Source organism: Salmo salar, chromosome 03, assembly GCF_965601325.2.
Source record: "Salmo salar chromosome 03, fSalSal1, whole genome shotgun sequence".
Taxonomy (NCBI): domain Eukaryota; kingdom Metazoa; phylum Chordata; class Actinopteri; order Salmoniformes; family Salmonidae; genus Salmo; species Salmo salar.
In genome coordinates this window covers 76,030,596-76,052,453 of record NC_138293.1, presented here as the reverse complement: position 1 = coordinate 76,052,453, position 21,858 = coordinate 76,030,596, and the positions used below count along the sequence as shown (strand labels likewise).

Genomic DNA, 21,858 nt, shown 5'->3' with positions numbered 1-21,858 from the left:
TGCCTCACTCCAGTGTGTCTCTGCCTCACTCCAGTGTGTCTCTGCCTCACTCCAGTCCGTCTCTGCCTGACTCCAGTGTGTCTCTGCCTCAGTCCTGTGTGTCTCTGCCTCACTCCAGTGTGTCTCTGCCTCAGTTCAGTGTGTCTCTGCCTCAGTCCAGTGTGTCTCTGCCTCACTCCAGTGTGTCTCTGCCTCACTCCAGTGTGTCTCTGCCTCACTCCAGTGTGTCTCTGCCTCTCTCCAGTGTGTCTCTGCCTCACTCCAGTGTGTCTCTTCCTCACTCCAGTGTGTCTCTGCCTCACTCCAGTGTGTCTCTGCCTCACTCCAGTGTGTCTCTGCCTCACTCCAGTCTGTCTCTGCCTCAGTCCAGTGTGTCTCTGCCTCACTCCAGTGTGTCTCTGCCTCAGTCCAGTGTGTCTCTGCCTCAGTCCAGTGTGTCTCTGCCTCACTCCAGTGTGTCTCTGCCTCACTCCAGTGTGTCTCTGCCTCACTCCAGTGTGTCTCTGCCTCACTCCAGTGTGTCTCTGCCTCACTCCAGTGTGTCTCTGCCTCACTCCAGTGTGTCTCTGCCTCACTCCAGTGTGTATCTGCCTCTGTATGTATCTGTGTCCCCCTGTCCCCTTCCCTAGCCCCCTCTCTGTATGTACCTGTGTCCCCCTGTCCCCTTCCCTAGCACCTTCCCTGTATGTATCTGTGTCCCCCTGTCCCCTTCCCTAGCCCCCTCTCTGTGTGTACCTGGCTCCCCCTGTCCCCGTTCCCTAGCACCCTCTCTGTATGTATCTGTGTCCCCCTGTTCCCTTCCCTAGCCGCCTCTCTGTGTGGCTGATTCACTCACCACTCACGTTTCTTACTTCATTATTTGAAGCACTTTGCTGTTTGCCATTGTGAACATGACGCACAGCATGGCCCCTGGCCGTGGAGCAAACAAATAAACATCGCCGCTGCTCGCTGTATGACTAACTTCCCCTGCAAGGATTCTGACCTCAAGAAATGAAACATCACTGGAGAGGTTCTGGAGAGAGAGAGGAGGAATGGAGGGATAGGGAGAAGGGAGGGAGAGAGAGGGGAGGAATGGAGGGATAGGGAGAAGGGAGGGAGAGAGAGAGGAGGAATGGAGGGATAGGGAGAAGGGAGGGAGAGAGAGAGGAGGAATGGAGGGATAGGGAGAAGGGAGGGAGAGAGAGAGGAGGAATGGAGGGATAGGGAGAAGGGAGGGAGAGAGAGGAGGAATGGAGGGATAGGGAGAAGGGAGGGAGAGAGAGAGGAGGAATGGAGGGATAGGGAGAAGGGAGGGAGAGAGAGGAGGAATGGAGGGATAGGGAGAAGGGAGGGAGAGAGAGGAGGAATGGAGGGATAGGGAGAAGGGAGGGAGAGAGAGAGGAGGAATGGAGGGATAGGGAGAAGGGAGGGAGAGAGAGAGGAGGAATGGAGGGATAGGGAGAAGGGAGGGAGAGAGAGAGGAGGAATGGAGGGATAGGGAGAAGGGAGGGAGAGAGAGAGGAGGAATGGAGGGATAGGGAGAAGGGAGGGAGAGAGAGAGGAGGAATGGAGGGATAGGGAGAAGGGAGGGAGAGAGAGAGGAGGAATGGAGGGATAGGGAGAAGGGAGGGAGAGAGAGGAGGAATGGAGGGATAGGGAGAAGGGAGGGAGAGAGAGGGGAGGAATGGAGGGATAGGGAGAAGGGAGGGAGAGAGAGGAGGAATGGAGGGATAGGGAGAAGGGAGGGAGAGAGAGAGGAGGAATGGAGGGATAGGGAGAAGGGAGGGAGAGAGAGAGGAGGAATGGAGGGATAGGGAGATGGGAGGGAGAGAGAGAGGAGGAATGGAGGGATAGGGAGATGGGAGGGAGAGAGAGAGGAGGAATGGAGGGATAGGGAGAAGGGAGGGAGAGAGAGAGGAGGAATGGAGGGATAGGGAGAAGGGAGGGAGAGAGAGAGGAGGAATGGAGGGATAGGGAGAAGGGAGGGAGAGAGAGAGGAGGAATGGAGGGATAGGGAGAAGGGAGGGAGAGAGAGAGGAGGAATGGAGGGATAGGGAGAAGGGAGGGAGAGAGAGAGGAGGAATGGAGGGATAGGGAGAAGGGAGGGAGAGAGAGAGGAGGAATGGAGGGATAGGGAGAAGGGAGGGAGAGAGAGAGGAGGAATGGAGGGATAGGGAGAAGGGAGGGAGAGAGAGAGGAGGAATGGAGGGATAGGGAGAAGGGAGGAGAGAGAGAGGAGGAATGGAGGGATAGGGAGAAGGGAGGGAGAGAGAGAGGAGGAATGGAGGGATAGGGAGAAGGGAGGGAGAGAGAGGAGGAATGGAGGGATAGGGAGAAGGGAGGGAGAGAGAGGAGGAATGGAGGGATAGGGAGAAGGGAGGAGAGAGAGAGGAGGAATGGAGGGATAGGGAGAAGGGAGGGAGAGAGAGGAGGAATGGAGGGATAGGGAGAAGGGAGGGAGAGAGAGGAGGAATGGAGGGATAGGGAGAAGGGAGGGAGAGAGAGAGGAGGAATGGAGGGATAGGGAGAAGGGAGGGAGAGAGAGGAGGAATGGAGGGATAGGGAGAAGGGAGGGAGAGAGAGAGGAGGAATGGAGGGATAGGGAGAAGGGAGGGAGAGAGAGGAGGAATGGAGGGATAGGGAGAAGGGAGGGAGAGAGAGGAGGAATGGAGGGATAGGGAGAAGGGAGGGAGAGAGAGAGGAGGAATGGAGGGATAGGGAGAAGGGAGGAGAGAGAGAGGAGGAATGGAGGGATAGGGAGAAGGGAGGGAGAGAGAGGAGGAATGGAGGGATAGGGAGAAGGGAGGGAGAGAGAGGAGGAATGGAGGGATAGGGAGAAGGGAGGGAGAGAGAGGAGGAATGGAGGGATAGGGAGAAGGGAGGGAGAGAGAGAGGAGGAATGGAGGGATAGGGAGAAGGAGGGAGAGAGAGAGGAGGAATGGAGGGATAGGGAGAAGGGAGGGAGAGAGAGAGGAGGAATGGAGGGATAGGGAGAAGGGAGGGAGAGAGAGAGGAGGAATGGAGGGATAGGGAGAAGGGAGGGAGAGAGAGAGGAGGAATGGAGGGATAGGGAGAAGGGAGGGAGAGAGAGGAGGAATGGAGGGATAGGGAGAAGGGAGGGAGAGAGAGGGAGGAATGGAGGGATAGGGAGAAGGGAGGGAGAGAGAGGAGGAATGGAGGGATAGGGAGAAGGGAGGGAGAGAGAGAGGAGGAATGGAGGGATAGGGAGAAGGGAGGGAGAGAGAGAGGAGGAATGGAGGGATAGGGAGAAGGGAGGGAGAGAGAGAGGAGGAATGGAGGGATAGGGAGAAGGGAGGGAGAGAGAGGGAGGAATGGAGGGATAGGGAGAAGGGAGGGAGAGAGAGGGAGGAATGGAGGGATAGGGAGAAGGGAGGGAGAGAGAGAGGAGGAATGAGGGATAGGGAGAAGGGAGGGAGAGAGAGGAGGAATGGAGGGATAGGGAGAAGGGAGGGAGAGAGAGAGGAGGAATGGAGGGATAGGGAGAAGGGAGGGAGAGAGAGGGAGGAATGGAGGGATAGGGAGAAGGGAGGGAGAGAGAGGAGGAATGGAGGGATAGGGAGAAGGGAGGGAGAGAGAGAGAGGAATGGAGGGATAGGGAGAAGGGAGGGAGAGAGAGGAGGAATGGAGGGATAGGGAGAAGGGAGGGAGAGAGAGGAGGAATGGAGGGATAGGGAGAAGGGAGGGAGAGAGAGAGGAGGAATGGAGGGATAGGGAGAAGGGAGGAGAGAGAGAGGAGGAATGGAGGGATAGGGAGAAGGGAGGGAGAGAGAGGAGGAATGGAGGGATAGGGAGAAGGGAGGAGAGAGAGAGGAGGAATGGAGGGATAGGGAGAAGGGAGGAGAGAGAGAGGAGGAATGGAGGGATAGGGAGAAGGGAGGGAGAGAGAGGAGGAATGGAGGGATAGGGAGAAGGGAGGGAGAGAGAGGAGGAATGGAGGGATAGGGAGAAGGGAGGGAGAGAGAGGAGGAATGGAGGGATAGGGAGAAGGGAGGGAGAGAGAGGAGGAATGGAGGGATAGGGAGAAGGGAGGGAGAGAGAGGAGGAATGGAGGGATAGGGAGAAGGGAGGGAGAGAGAGAGGAGGAATGGAGGGATAGGGAGAAGGGAGGAGAGAGAGAGGAGGAATGGAGGGATAGGGAGAAGGGAGGGAGAGAGAGGAGGAATGGAGGGATAGGGAGAAGGGAGGGAGAGAGAGAGGAGGAATGGAGGGATAGGGAGAAGGGAGGGAGAGAGAGGAGGAATGGAGGGATAGGGAGAAGGGAGGGAGAGGAGAGGAGGAATGGAGGGATAGGGAGAAGGGAGGGAGAGAGAGGAGGAATGGAGGGATAGGGAGAAGGGAGGGAGAGAGAGGAGGAATGGAGGGATAGGGAGAAGGGAGGGAGAGAGAGGAGGAATGGAGGGATAGGGAGAAGGGAGGGAGAGAGAGGAGGAATGGAGGGATAGGGAGAAGGGAGGGAGAGAGAGAGGAGGAATGGAGGGATAGGGAGAAGGGAGGGAGAGAGAGGAGGAATGGAGGGATAGGGAGAAGGGAGGGAGAGAGAGAGGAGGAATGGAGGGATAGGGAGAAGGGAGGGAGAGAGAGGAGGAATGGAGGGATAGGGAGAAGGGAGGGAGAGAGAGGAGGAATGGAGGGATAGGGAGAAGGGAGGGAGAGAGAGGAGGAATGGAGGGATAGGGAGAAGGGAGGGAGAGAGAGGAGGAATGGAGGATAGGGAGAAGGGAGGGAGGAGAAGGGAGAAGGGAGGGAGAGAGAGAGGAGGAATGGAGGGATAGGGAGAAGGGAGGGAGAGAGAGAGGAGGAATGGAGGGATAGGGAGAAGGGAGGGAGAGAGAGAGGAGGAATGGAGGGATAGGGAGAAGGGAGGAGAGAGAGAGGAGGAATGGAGGGATAGGGAGAAGGGAGGGAGAGAGAGAGGAGGAATGGAGGGATAGGGAGAAGGGAGGGAGAGAGAGGAGGAATGGAGGGATAGGGAGAAGGGAGGGAGAGAGAGGGAGGAATGGAGGGATAGGGAGAAGGGAGGGAGAGAGAGGAGGAATGGAGGGATAGGGAGAAGGGAGGGAGAGAGAGGAGGAATGGAGGGATAGGGAGAAGGGAGGGAGAGAGAGGAGGAATGGAGGGATAGGGAGAAGGGAGGGAGAGAGAGGAGGAATGGAGGGATAGGGAGAAGGGAGGGAGAGAGAGGAGGAATGGAGGGATAGGGAGAAGGGAGGGAGAGAGAGAGGAGGAATGGAGGGATAGGGAGAAGGGAGGGAGAGAGAGGAGGAATGGAGGGATAGGGAGAAGGGAGGGAGAGAGAGGAGGAATGGAGGGATAGGGAGAAGGGAGGGAGAGAGAGGAGGAATGGAGGGATAGGGAGAAGGGAGGGAGAGAGAGGAGGAATGGAGGGATAGGGAGAAGGGAGGGAGAGAGAGAGGAGGAATGGAGGGATAGGGAGAAGGGAGGGAGAGAGAGGGAGGAATGGAGGGATAGGGAGAAGGGAGGGAGAGAGAGAGGAGGAATGGAGGGATAGGGAGAAGGGAGGGAGAGAGAGAGGAGGAATGGAGGGATAGGGAGAAGGGAGGGAGAGAGAGAGGAGGAATGGAGGGATAGGGAGAAGGGAGGGAGAGAGAGAGGAGGAATGGAGGGATAGGGAGAAGGGAGGGAGAGAGAGAGGAGGAATGGAGGGATAGGGAGAAGGGAGGGAGAGAGAGAGGAGGAATGGAGGGATAGGGAGAAGGGAGGGAGAGAGAGAGGAGGAATGGAGGGATAGGGAGAAGGGAGGGAGAGAGAGGGAGGAATGGAGGGATAGGGAGAAGGGAGGGAGAGAGAGAGGAGGAATGGAGGGATAGGGAGAAGGGAGGGAGAGAGAGGAGGAATGGAGGGATAGGGAGAAGGGAGGGAGAGAGAGGAGGAATGGAGGGATAGGGAGAAGGGAGGGAGAGAGAGAGGAGGAATGGAGGGATAGGGAGAAGGGAGGGAGAGAGAGAGGAGGAATGGAGGGATAGGGAGAAGGGAGGGAGAGAGAGGGAGGAATGGAGGGATAGGGAGAAGGGAGGGAGAGAGAGGAGGAATGGAGGGATAGGGAGAAGGGAGGGAGAGAGAGGAGGAATGGAGGGATAGGGAGAAGGGAGGGAGAGAGAGGAGGAATGGAGGGATAGGGAGAAGGGAGGGAGAGAGAGGAGGAATGGAGGGATAGGGAGAAGGGAGGGAGAGAGAGGAGGAATGGAGGGATAGGGAGAAGGGAGGGAGAGAGAGGAGGAATGGAGGGATAGGGAGAAGGGAGGGAGAGAGAGGAGGAATGGAGGGATAGGGAGAAGGGAGGAGAGAGAGAGGAGGAATGGAGGGATAGGGAGAAGGGAGGGAGAGAGAGGAGGAATGGAGGGATAGGGAGAAGGGAGGGAGAGAGAGGAGGAATGGAGGGATAGGGAGAAGGGAGGGAGAGAGAGGAGGAATGGAGGGATAGGGAGAAGGGAGGGAGAGAGAGGAGGAATGGAGGGATAGGGAGAAGGGAGGGAGAGAGAGAGGAGGAATGGAGGGATAGGGAGAAGGGAGGGAGAGAGAGGAGGAATGGAGGGATAGGGAGAAGGGAGGGAGAGAGAGGAGGAATGGAGGGATAGGGAGAAGGGAGGGAGAGAGAGGAGGAATGGAGGGATAGGGAGAAGGGAGGGAGAGAGAGGAGGAATGGAGGGATAGGGAGAAGGGAGGGAGAGAGAGAGGAGGAATGGAGGGATAGGGAGAAGGGAGGGAGAGAGAGAGGAGGAATGGAGGGATAGGGAGAAGGGAGGGAGAGAGAGAGGAGGAATGGAGGGATAGGGAGAAGGGAGGGAGAGAGAGAGGAGGAATGGAGGGATAGGGAGAAGGGAGGGAGAGAGAGAGGAGGAATGGAGGGATAGGGAGAAGGGAGGGAGAGAGAGGAGGAATGGAGGGATAGGGAGAAGGGAGGGAGAGAGAGGAGGAATGGAGGGATAGGGAGAAGGGAGGGAGAGAGAGGAGGAATGGAGGGATAGGGAGAAGGGAGGGAGAGAGAGAGGAGGAATGGAGGGATAGGGAGAAGGGAGGGAGAGAGAGGGGAGGAATGGAGGGATAGGGAGAAGGGAGGGAGAGAGAGAGGAGGAATGGAGGGATAGGGAGAAGGGAGGGAGAGAGAGAGGAGGAATGGAGGGATAGGGAGAAGGGAGGGAGAGAGAGGGAGGAATGGAGGGATAGGGAGAAGGGAGGGAGAGAGAGAGGAGGAATGGAGGGATAGGGAGAAGGGAGGGAGAGAGAGAGGAGGAATGGAGGGATAGGGAGAAGGGAGGGAGAGAGAGGGAGGAATGGAGGGATAGGGAGAAGGGAGGGAGAGAGAGGGAGGAATGGAGGGATAGGGAGAAGGGAGGGAGAGAGAGAGGAGGAATGGAGGGATAGGGAGAAGGGAGGGAGAGAGAGGGAGGAATGGAGGGATAGGGAGAAGGGAGGGAGAGAGAGGGAGGAATGGAGGGATAGGGAGAAGGGAGGGAGAGAGAGGAGGAATGGAGGGATAGGGAGAAGGGAGGGAGAGAGAGGAGGAATGGAGGGATAGGGAGAAGGGAGGGAGAGAGAGGGGAGGAATGGAGGGATAGGGAGAAGGGAGGGAGAGAGAGAGGAGGAATGGAGGGATAGGGAGAAGGGAGGGAGAGAGAGAGGAGGAATGGAGGGATAGGGAGAAGGGAGGGAGAGAGAGGAGGAATGGAGGGATAGGGAGAAGGGAGGGAGAGAGAGGAGGAATGGAGGGATAGGGAGAAGGGAGGGAGAGAGAGGGGAGGAATGGAGGGATAGGGAGAAGGGAGGGAGAGAGAGGAGGAATGGAGGGATAGGGAGAAGGGAGGGAGAGAGAGGAGGAATGGAGGGATATGGAGAAGGGAGGGAGAGAGAGGAGGAATGGAGGGATAGGGAGAAGGGAGGGAGAGAGAGGAGGAATGGAGGGATATGGAGAAGGGAGGGAGAGAGAGGAGGAATGGAGGGATATGGAGAAGAGAGGGAGGAAGAGAGAGAGAAAGGAGGAATGGAGGGATAGGCAGAAGGGAGGGAGAGAGAGAGAAAGGAGGAATGGAGGGATAGGGAGAAGGGAGGGAGAGAGAGAGGAGGAATAGGGAGAAGGGAGGGAGAGAGAGGAGGAATGGAGGGATAGGGAGAAGGGAGGGAGAGAGAGGGGAGGAATGGAGGGATAGGGCGAAGGGAGGGAGAGAGAGGAGGAATGGAGGGATAGTGAGAAGGGAGGGAGAGAGAGGAGGAATGGAGGGATATAGAGAAGAGAGGGAGGAAGAGAGAGAGAAAGGAGGAATGGAGGGATAGGCAGAAGGGAGGGAGAGAGAGAGAAAGGAGGAATGGAGGGATAGGGAGAAGGGAGGGAGAGAGAGGAGGAATGGAGGGATAGGGAGAAGGGAGGGAGAGAGGGGAGGAATGGAGGGATAGGGAGAAGGGAGGGAGAGAGAGGGAGGAATGGAGGGATAGGGAGAAGGGAGGGAGAGAGAGGAGGAATGGAGGGATAGTGAGAAGGGAGGGAGAGAGAGGAGGAATGGAGGGATAGTGAGAAGGGAGGGAGAGAGAGGAGGAATGGAGGGATATGGAGAAGAGAGGGAGGAAGAGAGAGAGAAAGGAGGAATGGAGGGATAGGCAGAAGGGAGGGAGAGAGAGAGAAAGGAGGAATGGAGGGATAGGGAGAAGGGAGGGAGAGAGAGAGGAGGAATAGGGAGAAGGGAGGGAGAGAGAGGAGGAATGGAGGGATAGGGAGAAGAGAGAGAGGGGAGGAATGGAGGGATAGGGAGAAGGGAGGGAGAGAGGAGGAATGGAGGGATAGGGAGAAGAGAGGGAGGGAGAGAGAGAGAAAGGAGGAATGGAGGGATAGGGAGAAGGGAGGGAGAGAGAGAAAGGAGGAATGAGGGATAGGGAGAAGGGAGGGAGAGAGAGAGGAGGAATAGGGGGAAGGGAGGGAGAGAGAGGAGGAATGGAGGGATAGGGAGAAGGGAGGGAGAGAGAGGGGAGGAATGGAGGGATAGGGAGAAGGGAGGGAGAGAGAGGAGAAATGGAGGGATAGGGAGAAGGGAGGGAGAGAGAGGAGGAATGGAGGGATAGTGAGGGGAGGAATGGACGGATAGGGAAAAGGGAGGGAGAGAGAGGAGGAATGGAGGGATAGGGAGAAGAGAGGGAGAGAGAGAGAAAGGAGGAATGGAGGGATGGAGGGAGAGAGGGAGGGGATGGGAGAGAGGAGGATGAATGGAGAGAGAGGGAGGAATGGAAAGAGAGGGGAGTAATGGAGGGATAGGGAGAAGGGAGGGAGAGAGGGGAGGAGAGTGATGAGGCCCAGCCTTCCCTCTCCCCAGGGCTCTCTAGGGCCTCCCGGCAGCTGAATACAGGGCACTAGAGGACCGTGCAAAGAGGCAGGCTCAATTTCATTAAACATCATTGACCCCCACAGTAGAGACATTGAATGAGAAATAACCATGACAACACTAACGGAAGGAAGCTGACTGTCGACAGAGTAGTGTCCTATAAAGCAACACTATAGTCTAATATTTTGGGTTATTGTATAGACCAGGGGGGTACAGTAATAGTGATGGATGTCTGTGTGCCTCTCGTTGGGAATGGAGTGCACACTGAAGTATATAAAACAAGCCATTTAGGCCATAAATGTTTTGGATCAAGTGCTCTGCGGGCAAATAACCAGATAACCTGAGAAGATTTCAGTTCTTCCTTCAAAGTGCAATTTTATTCCCTATTGCATGAGTTAGTACAATTAAAAGGCCCATGAAGTTAAGTGGGGTTGCCAGGAAGTCAATGCACCAGAGATTGTGGTCCAATCACAGAAGGACAGACACGGAGCGACTTTAACTCCATCAGACCCAATAACACAGCACCGTGATTTGAGTGGTTCTGAACACCTCCCGAGTCACCTGTTTCAGCTATAGCACTTCCTGGACACATCATTTGACTCATATGAAAGTGACAAAACTGGTCTGATATGCTGATTTGGGATGGGACTGATAAAGTAGCAAACATTTACACTCACAGCCTGCCTGGACACTGAGATGGATCATCTAAGGCCTCACAATAGAGCTGCACTCCTTCCTTATTACTGCCAACCAATGCATTTCTACCGTCTGTTTGCTGACGATCCCTCTAAACAGAGTCAAACCTCAAGGAAATGTAATTCTAATATACCTAATATGGTCTGTGACTCACACTTACTGTCCACTCAACCAGACAATCCAATGTGTCATCAAATGATAGGCATGTAGGGAAATCAAATGCAGCTGTGTGACTGTCATAACCAGTTGGTGTAGTAAACAACAAATAGCACAATAAGCTTCATATACAGAAAGCCTATGTAATAGTGTCTGATCTAATGAAAAATATATAACACTATGTTTGTTTGACAACCATTTGATGACACATATTGGATTGTCAACTCTGCTTCCTGGTTGCACTTTCTTTCTATGCAGATGGATAGTTGACCCACAGCAGAGCAGACACTCTCTTCCCATCTGATTAGTGTCTTCAGATCAACCACACACCACCGAAAACCAGGGGGAGTTAATTCATGTGATTTACATAGGGATGCAAATCCAGGTGGATTAGCTGCCTCCCGCCTGAACGAGACAGAGTCATGCCATGATTGGTCAAGGTATCACCCAATGACTTGCTTTTGCTCTCCCTTCACCTTGTTGCTAGGAGAAATTACATTCCTATTGTGTTACATTCTCTATGGAGAAACACACAAAGTACAAAACATACCAAGATGGACAAAAAGGCAGACACACACGTACACACACAAACAGGCAGACACACACGTACACACACAAACAGGCTGACACACACGTACACACACAAACAGGCAGACACACACGTACACACACAAACAGGCAGACACACACGTACACACACAAACAGGCAGACACACACGTACACACACAAACAGGCAGACACACACGTACACACACAAACAGGCAGACACACACGTACACACACAAACAGGCAGACACACACGTACACACACAAACAGGCTGACACACACGTACACACACAAACAGGCAGACACACACGTACACACACAAACAGGCAGACACACACAAACAGGCTGACACACACGTACACACACAAACAGGCTGACACACACGTACACACACAAACAGGCAGACACACACGTACACACACAAACAGGCAGACACACACGTACACACACAAACAGGCTGACACACACGTACACACACAAACAGGCTGACACACACGTACACACACAAACAGGCTGACACACGTACACACACAAGCAGGCTGACACACACAAACAGGCTGACACACACGTACACACACAAACAGGCTGACACACACGTACACACACAAACAGGCTGACACACACGTACACACACAAACAGCCTGACACACACGTACACACACAAACAGGCTGACACACACGTACACACACAAACAGGCTGACACACACGTACACACACAAACAGGCTGACACACACGTACACACACAAACAGGCTGACACACACGTACACACACAAACAGGCTGACACACACGTACACACACAAACAGGCTGACACACACGTACACACACAAACAGGCTGACACACACGTACACACACAAACAGGCTGACACACACGTACACACACAAACAGGCAGACACACACGTACACACACAAACAGGCAGACACACACGTACACACACAAACAGGCTGACACACACGTACACACACAAACAGGCTGACACACACAAACAAGCTGACACACACAAACAGGCAGACACACACGTACACACACACAAACAGGCTGACACACACAAACAGGCAGACACACACAAACAGGCTGACACACACGTACACACACAAACAGGCTGACACACACGTACACACAAAAACAGGCTGACACACGTACACACACAAGCAGGCTGACACACACAAACGCTTACAAAATGACCTCTTGGTGCACTGCAACCTCCACGTTTGACATTTCACCCAAACTTACTGTATCTGGAGTACTACTCAGAATACACACCTAGTTTGCTAAAGATATATTTACAAGCATATAAGTGCTTAACGATACACATAATGAGAGCTTTTAATTAATGCAACACCATACCATTAAGCACAATGAATTAGCTAGGAAACTCACGCTAAACTCCACTAAGATGTAAAATACTGTGCCATACCATGGGCGATCATGTAGACAAGGAAGGAGAGAAAGAAGGGGGGAGAGAGAGAGAAAGAAAGAGATAGAGAGAGACAATGTGTTGGCAGTAGCTAGGCTAACATGACAACCAGTGATGTGACAGGGGAGAGAAGGGCCTTGGGGCCCAGGGCAAATAAACACCCTCTGCCCTCATTAAATCAAATCAAATCAAATTTTATTAGACACATGCGCCGAATACAACAGGTATTCAACCTTATGGTGAAATGCTTACTTACGACCCCCTAACCAACAATGCAGTTTAAAAAAAGAGTAAGAATAAGAAATAAAAGTAACAAGTAATTAAAGAGCAGCAGTAAAATAACAATAGCGAGACTTTATACAGGGGGGTACTGGTACAGAGTCAATGTGCGGGGGCACCGGGTAGTTGAGGTAATATGTACATGTAGGTAGAGCTAGTAAAGTGACAATACATAGATGATAACAACAGAGAGTAGCAGCGATGTAAAAGAGGGGGGCAACGCAAATAGTCTGGGTAGCCATTTGAGTAGATGTTCCAGATTCTTATGGCCTGGGGTTAGAAGCTGTTTAGAAGCCTCTTGGACCTAGACTTGGCTCTCTGGTACTGCTTGCCATGCAGTAGCAGAGAGAACAGTCTATGAGTAGGGTGGCTGGAGTCTTCCTCTGACACCGCCTGGTATAGAGGTCCTGGATGGCAGGAAGCTTTGCCCCAATGATGTACTGGGCCGTACGCACTACCCTCCATAGTGCCTTGAGTTGAAGGCCAAGCAGTTGCCATACCAGGCAGTGATGCAACCAGTCAGGATGCCCTCGATGGTGCAGCTGTAGAAACTTATGAGTATCTGAGGACCCATGCCAAATCTTTTCAGTCTCCTGAGGGGGAATAGGTTTTGTCGTGCCCTCTTTACGACTGTCTTGGTGTGCTTGGACCATGTTAGTTTGTTGTTGATGTGGACACCAAGGAACTTGATGCGCTCAACCTGCTCCACTACAGTCCCGTCGATGAGAATGGGGGCGTGCTCGGTCCTCCTTTTCCTGTTGTCCACAATCATCTCCTTTGTCTTGATCACATTGAGGGAGAGGTTGTTGTCCTGGCACCACACGGCCAGGTCTCTGACCTCCTCCTTATAGGCTGTCTCATTGTTGTTGGTGATCAGGCCTACAGTTGAATTCAGACGTTTACATACACTTAGGTTGGAGTCATTAAAACTCGTTTTTCAATCACTTTACCAATTTCTTGTTAACAAACTATAGTTTTTCCAAGTTGGTTAGGGCATCTGCTTTGTGCATGACACAAGTCATTTTTCCAACAATTGTTCACAGTGTAACGATGCCTCTCGGGAAGAGGGGGGTGGGTGGAATCAGGAGCAGGAGAGCAGATGGGTTTAAGGGAAACAACCGTTTATTCCAGGCGTTTCCAACGGCACAGCACAAAACACAACGGGAAAACTGCACAAATGGAGCCTCCACCCACAAGGGAGAAACTTCAGTACACACAGCGGAGAAATCTCTACGCCGCAAACTAACGAGCCAAACTGCCCACGGTAAACACATACCGTATAAAAATGAAACAAAGCCCGTGGTGCAGGCACGCACCCCTTACAGCACAAAGCAGTAACAGTCCCGCACACAGCCTAACCTGCAGCGGGGAAATATAAACCCCCCACAATCAGAACAACTAGACACAGGTGTGTAAAACTAGACAATACTAAACAAAAAAGGAAAATGGGATCGGTGGCAGCTAGTAGGCCGGCGACGACGACCACCGAGCACCGCCCGAACAGGGAGAGGAGCCACCTTCGGTGGAAGTCGTGACACACAGACAGATTATTTCACTTATAATTCACGGTATCACAATTCTAGTGTACTCCTCAATGCCATTGGAGGAATCCCGGAACATATTCCAGTCTATTCTAGCAAAACAGTCCTGAGCTTAGTATCTGCTTCATCTGACCACTTTTTTATTGATCAAGTCACTGGTGCTTCCTGCTTTAATTTTTGCTTGTAAGCAGGAATCAGGATGATGGTCAGATTTGCCAAGTGGAGGGCGAGGGAGAGCTTTGTATGCGTCTCTGTGTGTGGCGTAAAGGTGGTCCAGAGTTTTTTTCTCTCTGGTTGCACATTTAACACGCTGATAGAAATTTGGTAAGACGGATTTAAGTTTCCCTGCATTAAAGTCCCCGGCTACTAGGAGCGCCGCCTCTAGGTGAGCGTTTTCCTGTTTGCTTATGGCGGAATACAGCTCATTCACTGCAGTCTTAGTGCCAGCATCAGTCTGTGGTGGTATGTAGACAGCTATGAAAAATACAGATGAAGACTCTCTGGGTAGATAGTGTGATCTACAGCTTATCATGAGATACTCTACCTCAGGTGAGCAAAACCTTGAGACTTCCTTAGATATTCTGCACCAGCTGTTATTTACAGAAATACATAGTCAGCCGCCCCTTGTCTTACCATACGCCGCTGTTTTGTCTTGCTGACACAGCGTATAACCAGCCAGCTGATGGTTGATAATGTAATCAGCCACAACTCTGTGAATCATAAGATATTACAGTTTTGAATGTCCCGTTGGTAGTTTAATGTTACGCATAGGTCATCGATTTTATTTTCCAAAGATTGCACGTTTGCTATCAGAATGGAAGGAAGTGGGGGTTTATTCAATCGCCTACGAATTCTCAGAAGGCAGCCCGTCTTCTGGACCCTTTTTCTCTGCCTTCTCTTCACATAAATGACGGGGATCTGGGCCTGTTCCCGGGAAAGCAGTATATCATTCACGTTAGACTCGTTAAAGTAAAAAAAGGATTCTGCCAGAGGAGGAGGGGAGGGGGGAGGAGAGGGGAGGGGAGGGTAGAGGGGGAGGGAAGGAGAGGGGAGGGGAGAGAAGGATGGCAGCAGTTTATCCTCTCCTGGTGACCCTGGACAAACAGCGCCAGGAGAAACAATCTAATTCCATCCCACACTCACTCCTTCGTCCAATCTCTCAGAACACTCTTTAATTACTTCAAGGATGTAATTAATTTAAAATGTTCACCCATCCGCTTAACTCTAATTATATCCATCTGAAATGTACAAATGATATTTCTTTGCAAATTGTTTAACTAGGTGTCAGGTTTCAGTTGATGTGTTCAAAGAAAATGGATTCCATTTCGTTTTAATGATAAGCACTAAATATAAACCAATAGATAGTGATAGGTGGGATAAGTCACGTATCTGAAAGGTTCAACAATAGTATTTAACAAGCCCAGGAATAACAACGAAGGCTGTTGCCCGGGGATGCTGATGAGTCACTTCATATGACTGTCTTCATTAGCGAACTGTAAGTGATAAGTGATTTGATGCCAATTACTTTAAGCACGTTCAGAGAAAAGTTTATGCCAGATATATTGCTGAGCAGTGAGCGATTGTTGGTGTGGGAGATGTTGTAGCTACTTTGTACAATGTTATACTTTGTATTATAAATTGGGTGGATCGAGCCCTGAATGCTGATTGGCTGAAAGCCACGGGAATGACGGGTATGACAAAACATTTATTTTTACTTGTTGTAATTACGTTGGTAACCAGTTTATAATAGCAATAAGGCAGCTTGGGGGTTTGTGGTATATGGCCAATGTATCCAGGCACTCTGCATTGCGCTGTGCATTAGAACAGCTCTTAGCCTTGGTATATTGTCTTATACCACACCCCCTCATGCCTTACTGCTGAAGTGTACAATGGTGTACTATTGAGATGCAGCTGAATACATGGATAATAACAATACTGATCTAGATTTGCCATGGATTTGCTAGTCTTGTTGATCCAGTAACCTGGGGATGCACTGGTTCTTGAGTCCCCTCTTTAGATGGCACCAAGTTTATTATTGTTTTCTGTTTTTATATTCATTTTTATTTCTATTATTTATTTTTTTATTAGAAATTGAGTTTAAAGTTCAGACCTGATTTGCTAGTTTTCATGTAGTTTTAGTTGTATCAAAATATTTATAGGATGCGACTTTGATGTTTTGTTGATGTTGGTGGAAAATGCTGTCTCAGGCACCACTCCAGAACCTCCCATAAGAGTTCAATTGAGTTGAGATCTGGTGACTGACACACACACACACACCCTTTAAACCCCCTATGCTCCTTTGAGACCCCTCTTTCAAAGTCACTGAGATCTCTTCTTCTAGCCAAGGTAGCCAAAATAATGGGCAACTGAACATTTTTATACATGACCCTAAGCATGATTGGATGTTAATTGTATAACTAACTCAGGAACCACACCTGTGTGGAAGCACCTGGTTTCAATATACTTTGTATCCCTTTACTCAAGTGTTTCCTTTATTTTGGTAGTTACCTGTAACCTTATGAAATAAGCCCCAATTGCCAGAATAGCTTTCTTTACGAGTAGAGCAGAGACTGTGTGTAACGTAGAGATTTCCCGCACATGTGCAGAGGCTTCAGGACCTTTAGATGTTGGGAAGAAAAGCTGGATCCGCAGCCACTGCGTTTTAACATTTCTAGTACATTTAAGAAGAATCAAGCTAGCCAATTTTTTCCCCCTGTTAGCTAGTGATAGTGATGCACAAGATAAGCCTATTTGAAACATCGGCATCTCCTGACCTCATTTACCCTCCAGATTCAGTAACTTGAAATTGTAACCCGCGTTAGATATTTGTCCCCCCCCCCCAACTAAAACAACATCATTCTTGATGGGTTTTATTGGTTTTTTGGAGTCAAAGGGGGGGGGGGGGGGGGTCCTGGGTGGCGCAATGGTTTGATCCTGGCCGTGACCGGAAGCCCCATAGGACGGTGCACAATTGGCCCAGTGCCATCCGGAGTAGGGAAGTGTTTGGCCGGTGCGGCTTTCCTTGGCTCATCGTGCTTTAGCGACTCCTTGTAACAGGGCCGGGCGCCTGCAAGCTGACTCCGGTCGTCAGTCGAACAGTGTTTCCTCCAACACATTGATGCGGCTGACATCCAGGTCAAGCAAGCAGTGTGATAAGAAATGCGCGGCCAGGCGGGTCATGTTTCGGAGGACGCATGACTTGACCTCGCGCCTCTCCCAAGCCCGTTGAGGAGTTGCAGAGATGAGCCAAGAGACCTAATCAGGGAGAAAACGGGGTAAGAACAACTGCGCTTGTGGCCATACCACCATGAACACGCCTGTTAAGGGTCGGGCCTGGTTAGTACTGGGACGGGAAACAGCCTGGGAATACCAGGTGCAGAAAGCCACAAAAAATATATATTTTTTTAAAGTATTGGAGTCAAAGTTAATAGTTTCAGTATAGTTTTAGTTTTTCAAACAGGTTTGTTAATTAATTTATTTCAGTTTACAAAATATTTTGGGATGATTAGTTTCAGTTTACTATAGTGACCTTGGTTGTCACTATCTCTCCTACAGTATGTTAACTGTAACCGGGGATCATCTCTGTACTGCTGATTTATGAGGTCAGTGAGAGAGAGAAGAAGAGGACAGTGATATACACTGCTCAAAAAAATAAAGGGAACACTAAAATAACACATCCTAGATCTGAATGAATGAAATAATCTTATTAAATACTTTTTTCTTTACATAGTTGAATGTGCTGACAACAAAATCACACAAAAATAATCAATGGAAATCCAATTTATCAACCCATGGAGGTCTGGATTTGGAGTCACACTCAAAATTAAAGTGGAAAACCACACTACAGGCTGATCCAACTTTGATGTAATGTCCTTAAAACAAGTAAAAATGAGGCTCAGTAGTGTGTGTGGCCTCCACGTTCCTGTATGACCTCCATACAACGCCTGGCCATGCTCCTGATGAGGTGGCGGATGGTCTCCTGAGGGATCTCCTCCCAGACCTGGACTAAAGCATCCGCCAACTCCTGGACAGTCTGTGGTGCAATGTGGCGTTGGTGGATGGAGTGAGACATGATGTCCCAGATGTGCTCAATTGGATTCAGGTCTGGGGAACGGGCGGGCCAGTCCATAGCATCAATGCCTTCCTCTTGCAGGAACTGCTGACACACTCCAGCCACATGAGGTCTAGCATTGTCTTGCATTAGGAGGAACCCAGGGCCAACCGCACCAGCATATGGTCTCACAAAGGGTCTGAGGATCTCATCTCGGTACCTAATGGCAGTCAGGCTACCTCTGCGGCCTCCCAAAGAAATGCCACCCCTCACCATGACTGACCCACCGCCAAACCGGTCATGCTGGAGGAAGTTGCAGGCAACAGAACGTTCTCCACGGCGTCTCCAGACTGTCACGTCTGTCACATGTGCTCAGTGTGAACCTGCTTTCATCTGTGAAGAGCACAGGGCGCCAGTGGCGAATTTGCCAATCTTGGTGTTCTCTGGCAAGTGCCAAACGTCTTGCACGGTGTTGGGCTGTAAGCCCAACCCCCACCTGTGGATGTTGGGCCCTCATACCACCCTCATGGAGTCTGTTTCTGACCATTTGAGCAGACACATGCACATTTGTGGCCTGCTGGAGGTCATTTTGCAGGGCTCTGGCAGTGCTCCACCTGCTCCTCCTTGCACAAAGGCGGAGGTAGCGGTCCTGCTGCTGGGTTGTTGCCCTCCTATGGTCTCCTCCACGTCTCCTGATGTACTGGCCTGTCTCCTGGTAGCGCCTCCATGCTCTGGACACTACGCTGACCGACACAGCAAACCTTCTTGCCACAGCTCGCATTGATGTGCCATCCTGGATGAGCTGCACTACCTGAGCCACTTGTGTGGGTTGTAGACTCCGTCTCATGCTACCACTAGAGTGAAAGCACCGCCAGCATTCAAAAGTGACCAAAACATCAGCCAGAAAGCATAGGAACTGAGAAGTGGTCTGTGGTTACCACCTGCAGAACCACTCCTTTATTGGGGGTGTCTTGCTATTTGCCTATAATTTCCACCTGTTGTCTATTCCATTTGCACAACAGCATGTGAAATTTACTGTCAATCAGTGTTGCTTCCTAAGTGGACAGTTTGATTTCACAGAAGTGTGATTGACTTGGAGTTACATTGTGTTGTTTAAGTGTTCCCTTTATTTTTTTGAGCAGTATATATCTTTGGCAGTAAATGATGAATGAGGAGGACCCTGCTGTCGTTTTCTGTGATTTAGGTGTAATGGCTCAGCCTAACAGAAAGTATGGGTGAGTGAGCGTGTATGTTTATGTGTGTATATGCACTCGTGCGTTTGTGCGACTGTGCATGGGTACTGTATCTGTGCCTGTCTCTAATGACATTGATTATGCAATTAGGCTTTATCAAATCAAATGCAATTTTATTGGTTGCATGCACATATTTATTCCTCTCCACGAACGAGGCAAAGTGATCACTTTAGCCAACATATTACAATTTTGGAGGCCTGTTTGCTGGACTGTGTTCAAGACATTCTGGTACAAAAACAAACGGGAGAGTAAACAAACAGAGGACAGTGCTGAGGAACTGTGGCCCGTGAGTAACAACATTTTCAAAGACCAACAGAGCCAATCACTATCAAGCCTGTCCATAACTGAGCCTCCCTCACACTAGTAGATTGAAGGGATTAGCATTTTCCCGAAAATCTACCAAGTTTAAATTCCGGGAATAATTCATATTCATCCCGAGAATCCCGGAAAATACCTCAAAAATCAGAAGTGCCCATTTAAAGAATTTAAAACCAAGATATGGTCATGGTCCCAGGGTTCTCTCCAAATAAATCATATGAGCAAAAACATTTTCATTTTATTTGGAATGCTAAGCCAGACAAAATTAAACATGCCTATTTATATAATGAATATGTGTTTGGGGGTCTAAAATGATTAAATATTAAAGCTTTAAACCTCTCACTAAAAGCTTCATTCATACACAAGTTATACTTAAACCCAAAATGGTTCTCCAGTAGATTATTATGAAAGGCTCATCCTTTGTTCAAAAATGGCCTTTTTGCCTTTATACAGATTACAACTTCTCATTTCCGACTAATTGAAAATTACATTTTGTTTAAAGTATTGCCCTTTCTTAAACAAGCCATACAAAGCTGGTTACAATTTCAGTTTTATCCTCCAGAAAAAATAGAACAAATATTACAACAAATGTTATGGTTAAATTAAAATATACTGATTAATAAAAAAACATTTATTATGGAAAAAATGTTTTAAAATGGTATTATATTTGTTAATGATATTATGAATAGAAATGGAGGAGTTATGTCACATATGCAGTTATCAAAAATATATGGGAAGATACAAATTGGCTGAAAGCAACTGGCATAAATAGAAAAACATACCAGTTTCATCTGAGGACAAAAATGTTGACAGCTGCGCCATACAAGGTGCAAAATAAATGGGAGGAACTTTTTCATGTACCAATTCCATGGCATATGGTTTATGAACTGGTACAAAAAACAACACTTTTTTAAATTTAAATTATTATATAAAATTCTTGCCACCAATAGAATGCTATTTATATGGGGCATACAACAATCTCAGCTCTGTAAATGTTGCTGCGAAGAGACAAAATCAATAGATAATTTATTTGGGTATTGCCCCAATGTAGCTTGTTTCTGGTCACAGGTTCAGGAATGGTTAAAAAAAATCACAACATGCACTTAAAATGAACCTTACAAATAGCAGTGTTGGGCGATTTGGAGAGCCCTAGTCAGTCAATAAATAATATAATAATACTCATAGGAAAGATTTTAATCTTTAGCTCACAACCTGTGGATAGAATATGATTAGAAAGGTTCAAACATTTTGTAAAACATCACAGCAAAATGTAAAAATATTTGGCACATGAAAACCAAACAAGGGTGGTCTATGGTGATAGGTGGGATGGGCTGAGAGTGGCTGAGGGTTGGGATTAAAAAGCTTTTGTTTGGTAATGTATTATTGTTATGTGATTTAAAATATATATATATAAATAATAATTATATCAAAAATATATATTTTTAAATAATAAGAGGGGTGCTGCTCCACCTTATCATCTTGGCTGCGCCACTATGTAAAGATTTCAAAGAAAATGAAACTGATATTTAGTAATGATAGCGTATATATCTTTGATCACAATAACATTGTTGTGAATTGGAAAACAGGCTGTTAATAAATTCATAGTGTTATCATTGTCGTGTCTTTGGCGTTATTAAAGTGACGACTGTTATTTTATCAAATCAATTCTCAGTAATAACTATTACGTGATTAAACTAATCATGCAAATGTAATTAACTAGGAAGTCGGGTCACCAAAGAAAATCTTCAGATTACAAAGTTATAATTTTCCTAATATATCTCTTCAGATATTTTAATATCTGATCAATTAGTCTTCTAATTAATGAATTATTCTTTACCACGCGTTGGTCTCATTCCAAACGTCGTAAATTGTTGGTTATCTGCATGAACCCAGCATTTACTATGAATCATCCATACATCAATTGTCTTAATCATTTATTTACTAACTAACTAAATAATCACAGAAATGCATAAACAAACAAACAGTAGATATGGTTACAAGGAAATGATAGGGGAGGTTCCCTAGTGGGCTAAGCCGATATGATGGCTTGGCGGACAAAGGGAAGTGGGTGTGGACTGAGAAGGGCGGGAAAGACAAAAAGAGTCACTACACAGTTGATAATTATATTAATTGAAATGCTAATCCTTTGCACATGAACGCTCACTCATTCAGGAATAATTGCAGTCAATATATATTTACGCCCAGTGTGTCGTCGTGATCCCTGTTGGAATCGTTAGTCCTTATGTTGGAAAGTTCATCCGAGCGTCT

At 49.1% G+C, this 21,858-nt stretch overlaps 1 protein-coding gene across 1 annotated transcript in view; it reads right to left on the bottom strand.

The window, feature by feature from the left end:
- LOC106600659 (acid-sensing ion channel 2) overlaps positions 1 to 21,858 on the bottom strand; it is a 418,168-nt gene that overhangs the window by 211,079 nt on the left and 185,231 nt on the right. The window lies entirely within an intron of this gene.